This window comes from Suricata suricatta, chromosome 5, assembly GCF_006229205.1.
Source record: "Suricata suricatta isolate VVHF042 chromosome 5, meerkat_22Aug2017_6uvM2_HiC, whole genome shotgun sequence".
NCBI lineage: Eukaryota > Metazoa > Chordata > Mammalia > Carnivora > Herpestidae > Suricata > Suricata suricatta.
This window is the reverse complement of record NC_043704.1, coordinates 46,407,053-46,413,761: the sequence shown is the minus strand read 5'-3', so window position 1 is coordinate 46,413,761 and position 6,709 is coordinate 46,407,053. Positions and strand designations below refer to the sequence as shown.

The following is a 6,709-nucleotide window of genomic DNA, read 5'->3' as shown; positions in this document are numbered from 1 at the left end:
AGACAGAAGTAAGTTTTATACTGGCATTTTATTTCTCTAAGAATCAAAAGAGAAACTAAAAAGTTCCCTCAAATTACATCAAGGTTTTAAAAGAATGACTTAATATTATACCTGACCCTTGAACAACACAGATTTCAACTGTGCAGGTCCACTTAAACATTGATTTTTTTTTCCATACGGTACAGTACTGTAAATGTGTTTTCTCTTCCTTATGATTTTCCTAGTAATATTAAAAGAATACTCTAGCTGACTTTATTGTAAGAATGCAGTATAACATACAAAATATGTGTTAATTAACTGTTTATATTTTCAATAAGTCTTCTAGTGAATAGTTCAGGTGAACTACTACTATTGTGGTTAAGATTTGGGAGTCAAAAGTTATATATGGATTTTCAGTTATACACAGGGTCAACATCCCTAGCATCCACATTGTTCCAGGGTTAACTGTATTTTCATTTCTCATACAATTTGTTTAATATATAGGGAAGGTTCAACACAGACATTTTGTATACCATTTTATTATAGAAGCAAATATCTATCTCATCTGTTAAGTTGTAAAGATTGCAAACCGTATTATTCAAAGAAGTTTCAAAAATATTGCTAATGTTTTTTGTTATTACTATGAAAGTGCACCTTTACTTATTTAGTAATTTAGGCTTCTCTTAAATTCAGATGTGATACAAATAAATTATAGTCATTTGTCGAATTCTTATACAGTAGACTTTACATTTAAGAAAATATTTAAAATAACTTAAAAGATTGAAAAATAAGAATTACAGCAAAAAACCCTTTAAAATCTAAAGAAATGTTTCTGGAGGCTAATGTTTCCATTAAAAAAGGGGGGGGGAGAGAGAGAAAGTTTTAAATAGCTTCTCACCTGGATTTCTCTGATAAGAGTTTTATGAAAGCTAGTTGGTTGTCTGGTGCTGATTTTTAAAGCAGATCCAGAAATAAAACTCTATCCTTTTGATTGTTTAGAAAAATATTTCTACCAACAGTTCAGTGCTAAAATTTATGTCATTGATAGAGAATGGTTTAAATATTTTAAATAATTCTGAGGGGATTTACTTGGCATTGACATCAGAGTACAGCCTGAGAGACCTAATTTCCTAAACATATGGGCATACTGAATGGAAATAATGTATCCCTTGAGACTTGGAGAGTAAAGCATATGCCCATTTCCAAACAAATTTTAAGGGCTATGTTTTGATTTTAATTTGTGTGCATTTAAACCATTTATCCGTATCATCAACTTGAGTATAGAATCCTAAGTGGGAAGAAAAAAAAATCCCACTGTATTGGTCATTAAAGACTCATAAAAGAAGTGGAAACTAAGCTAGGATTTGTTGCCACAGACAGAAGAAGGTGTGTGAAGTAAGCAGAAGTCATAAAGTGGCACCTTTTCTTCCACTTTTTAAAATCAATATACAATTTTTAGAATTTTCTTTTAAAAATATATTCATGTGTCTAATCTTACATCTTACTTACTAGAATAAACTTTATGTTTTTTTTCTTGCAAATCCAGAAGGAGTTTCTCAAAAGGCTCCTTTCCTCAAACTGCTTACTCCCATCATTTATAGTGTAATGAATCCCCATTGCCCATCAATCTCCAACTTGGTTTGTTTGGTTAATTACTCATCCTGCTTATCCTAACTCTTTATCTTTTGAGCTTGTTTTCTCTCTTTATATTCTGCTCTCCTAATGTACCATCCCTAAGCCAAGCCCTTCTCTTCATGGTTCTCTGAGTAAGTCACTTTCATTCTTCGTTGTATGGCTTTTGCTTCATCTGTATTATCGCCACTATTTTCTTTCATCTATGACAATCCTATCCCCCTTTAATATTCAGACCAATGTCCATATAGCTTTCCTGGGATAAGCTTACCTGTCTTCTTCCCAAACTCCCAAGCTCTTGTTATCCATATACTACCTCCCAAGTCTTAGTGTTTGCCTTGGGTAGCTCCCTGGCATTTCATAGGTTAACTGTGGCTTTTCTCTGCCTGATTACATCACTGACATCAGAGTCCTGCATATTTCTGAGATATGCCCTGAGGATATAACAAAGAACAAAGCAGAAAAAAAAAATCCCTCCCCTCAGAGCTTAAATTCTAGAGGGACTCCTGGGTGGCTCAGTTGGTTAAGCATCTGACCTTGGTTCAGGTCATGATCTCATGGCTCATGGGTTCAAGCCCTGCATCAGGCTCTGTGATGACAGATAGCTCAGAGTCTGAAGCCTGCTTTGGATTCTGTATCTCCCTCTCTCTCTCTGCCTCTCCTCCACCTGCTCGCTCTCTCTCTCTCTCTCTCTCTCTCTCTCCTTCTCTCTCAAAAATAAATATAAAAAAAAAACCTTAAAATCTAGAGTTATGTGATTGTTTGAGGTGAGGACCACAGTTCTCTGACAATGTATGACTAAGTTTGGGCTAATACGGCATCATGGGGAAACTTCCTCTTATAATAAGAGCTAGTTAAGAAATATGGGGGAAGACACTACCAAAAGAAATGTAGAAGAGTGAAGAATGTTGCTCCTAGCTTACTACTTCACTCAGCTCATGAAATTATGTGGGGTCAGTGAAAGATTCATGAAGTCAGTGAAAAGAATCATGTAGCTCATTCATTGTTATTCTACTTTTCTTACAAATTTATGAAACATTTTTGGAAAGAGTTGAAGTTTAGTACCACAGGACACCTGCCACTTATTGTTCCATTATTCATACATTCATGTGATAAGCACTCTACGGTGTCTACTGTGAGCCATCACAATGATAGATTCTGTTCTCAGGGAGCCTCCATTCTAACAGAGGAGAGTGGGGAAGCAGATGGCAATATGTACATACCTAAATAAGAAAAACAGCAAAAATTAGTAAGTGCTATGCTGTGGGCAAGATAGCGTCATGTGAAGAGGAATGGCTGGGAGTTATTTTAGAGCAGATGGCATTAAAAGCTTTCTAGGAAAAGGTTAGCAGTCAAGCAGAGACGTAGGTAGCAAGAAGCCAGCCTTAGCAGTTTGGGAAAGGGCAGGATAGGTACTGAAGAGGTAGTGAAAATTCCTTAAGGCGGAAATAAGATTTGCATGTTTGAAGAATCCATAAAAGCCAGGGGAAAGTGGTTGGGGATGGGGTTGAAAAGCTGTTCTTGTAGGGTTTGTAACACCGAGTATGGAGTTTGCATTTCATTTTCAGTTCAATGAGAAGCCTTGGGAGGATGTATTAGTTTTCTATTGTGCTATAACAGGTTGCCACAAACTCAGTAATTTAAAATAACACAAATTTATTCTTTCACAGTTCTGGAGGTTAGAAGTACTAAATGAATCTCATTGGTTTAAAATTAGAGTATTGGTATTTGCTTCCCTAGCTTCTGCAGTCTGCCTGCATTTCTTGGCTCATGACCCCCTTCCACTTTTGAAGCCTGACATGACCAGTCAAACGTTCCTCACATTGTATCACTGATTCTGACTCTTCTGCTCTGTGTCAACATTAATAAAATTACATTGGCCCCACCTGGATAATCCAGGATAAGTTATTTGCCTCTTGCTTGTTATATAGCATATTCAAAGTTTCCTAAGATTAGGATGAAGACATCTTTGGTGGGCCATTATTCTGCCTGCCAAACCAGAGTTTTTAAAGCAGAGAAATGGCATTACCTTATTTACATTTTAATAGCAAACATATTACCAATCCTTCAGGAAATGGATCATGGAAGGTAAGGATGGAAGTGGAGAGACCAGGTGGGAGGATATGACAGTAGTTCAGAATTAGGATGATAGTCATGGACATGGAGAAATGCAGATGGATTCGAATTACCTTTTCAGGATGAATCAACAGGATTTGCTGACGATTTGGATTTGAGAGGAAGATGCGAGGGGGTTAAAGATCTAGCAAAGAAAATGTCTAGATTTTTTGCCTTGAGCATCTGAGGGGAAGATGGTAGCACTTATTGAATTGAAGGAGATGAGCAGAAATATTTTCTTGGCAGGATTGGAGGAGCTAGAAATACGAGTTTTATTTTATCAATGTTATGTTTCAGACGCATATCAGTTATCTAAGTGGAGATGTCAAACAGGCAACTGAATATGAACTATAAGACTAGAGATTAGAGGAGGAGCCAAGATGGCGGAGAGCAAGGGAGCTCTGTAAACTTCGTCTGCCCCATCTATCGACTGAGAACGACATTACTCTTATCTCCAAGAGCGGAAGGAGAAAATACAGATTCCAGAAGGAAGAGAACCTCAACGATACCTGAGTGATGAGTGCAAACTAGGGAGATTGGAAAACGGGCCAGCCCGAGACGGGCAGGGGAGGTGGGAACCCCAGCCCAACACGGGGCAAGTGCGCGGAGCCCGAGAGACAAAGGGAAGAGACAGAGAGACTGAACATGCTCACAGTACTGTCTCTGGGGAAGAGGTAAAGAATGCTTAACCACGCTTGGAGAGAGAAACTCACTCCATAGATAACTGCTGGGTAGCCCCAATCCCAAACCCCGGGTGGTGCAGAGGAAGAACAGCTTCCAGCCTTGTGCCATCTTGGCAGGGAGTCGACGGCCACAGCAGCAGCACCGCCAGGGGTGCTCACTTTGACCTCAGTTTTGGGAGTGGGAGCACGCACCTCACTTCCACGGCGCATCTCACCCCCAGCATTGGCTGCGTGAATCCCGAATCCCAGGTGCCAACAGGGAAAAAATAGTCCCCACCCCTACACGATCCCAGCAGGGAGTTGGCAGTCATGGACGCCTGGGTGCTCTCTCAGGCAGCAGAAGCTTCCAGCTCATTTCCAGCAGCGCCCAGCACCTCAGGCAACAGCTGCACGAAGTCAAGAGAAACTCAAGCCTCCCCCACGTGATCGTGATCCTGGCTGGGGGCTGGGAATCCAAAGTTGTGTCTGTGAAGGTGTGCACTTCACCTCCTGCTGTGCATCTCCCCTCAGACTGTACACCTTGCCTCAGGCAGGGGCTGCCGAAATCCCTGCCTGAGCCAAGACAAACCAATTCCTCCCCCTAAGAAGCCAACCACCAAAGCAAATACATCTCATCTATGGTACATAAAAGTGCATGGACTGGAACTTTGAACCGAGGTGGGCCAGGAAAATACAACTCGGCTCAACCTTGGCACAAAGAGATTGGACTCATTAGAGGGGCCTATAGTGCGTAGTTCTAGCAGAAATTGGCGTGCTGCCATTATGCTCTCTGCAGACACCAAGGTGGAGCATCTGAGAGCAGCCTCCGAGACCTACCACACCAAACCACGCCTATCCACAAGGGGAAGCTGCTGCATTTCTTCTTCTTCTTTTTTTTTTTATAATTTTTTTCTTTTTCTTTTTTCTTATTTTTTGTATTTATTTTTTATTATTATTACCTTTTTAACTTACATTTTAAAAAATTTTTACTCCTTATTTTCCTTTCTGCTTTCCCCCTTTTTTTTAACCTTCTTGCAATCCAGATATAGTCTCCTGATTCTCATCCTTACCTCTCCCCTCAATTGGTCATACACTTTTAGACTGTCCACTGTTCTTTGTTGTCTCTGATCCCCTTTATTTTTTTTAATTTCTTTTCTTCTTCTCTTCTTTTCGTTACTTTTCTCTCCATTTTCTTTCTTTTTTCCCCCCTTTTAATGTGTTTGTTTGTTTGATTTGTCTGTGCATTTGTGTGCTTCTGTTCCCTCTGTGTTTGTCAGTCTGTGTTCCTTCTTAGGGCTACACCAAGACACAAGCCAAAATGTGCATGACAGTGAGTCCCGAATATTGCTGAGTAGGAAAATAAAATATTCAAAGGCACAACAAGAGAAACTGAGAGACACCATTAAAAGAATATTCACTGAAACGACAGACCCTGGAGAGTCAATAAGCCTCCTTTAAAAGAGAAATATGAACAGGTGCACAGTGCACAAAGAGCTTTCTAAAGGTGACAAGAGACAGAATATTAGCAAAAATGACAAAAGGAATGAACTCTCCCTGAAGAACCTCCAGGAGGAAGTTACAGCCATAGAACTGCTCAAGGCAGATCTAGACAACATATCAGATCAAGAATTAAAAAAAAAAATTGTCATAAAATTAATCGCTGGGGTTGAGAAAAGCATCAAAGAATCAACAAAGACAATGACTAGGCACTTTGAAAATATGTGTGATGAGTTAAAAAAGGCTATAGATGAGGTGAATAACAAAATGGAGGCAGCCACCCCAAGGATTAAAGAGGTAGAGAGAAGAATAGGTGAATTAGAAGATATAGTTATAGCAAAAGAGGAAGCTGAAAAAGAAGGAAATTAATTCAAGAGCAGGAAAGGAGAATTCGAGACCTGAGTGATACAATCAAATGGAACAACATCTGTATCATAGGAATTCCTGAATAGGAATACAGAGAGAAAAGGCCTGAAGGGATACTAGACCAAATTATAACTGAGAATTTCCCAAATCTGGGAAAAAAATAGATATTCAAATTCAAGAGGCACAAAGAACCCCCTTAAGATGTAATTTGAATCGGCCTTCAGCACGACATATCATAGTGAAACTGGCAAAATATAAAGATAGAGAGAGAATTCTGAAAGCAGCTAGGGAGAAAAGGGGCCTCACATACAAAGAGAAACCAATCAGAGTGGTTACAGACCTATCTAATGAAACTTGGCAGGCCAGGAAGGAATGGCAAGAAATCTTCAATGTGATGAGCAGAAAAAACATGCAGCCAAGAATCCTGTATCCAGCAAGCCTGTCATTCAAAATAGAAG

The 6,709-nt window shown here is 39.5% G+C and overlaps 1 protein-coding gene across 1 annotated transcript in view; it reads left to right on the top strand.

The window, feature by feature from the left end:
- Positions 1–6,709, top strand: part of LOC115292634 (olfactory receptor 5K1-like) — a 27,352-nt gene that overhangs the window by 576 nt on the left and 20,067 nt on the right. The window lies entirely within an intron of this gene.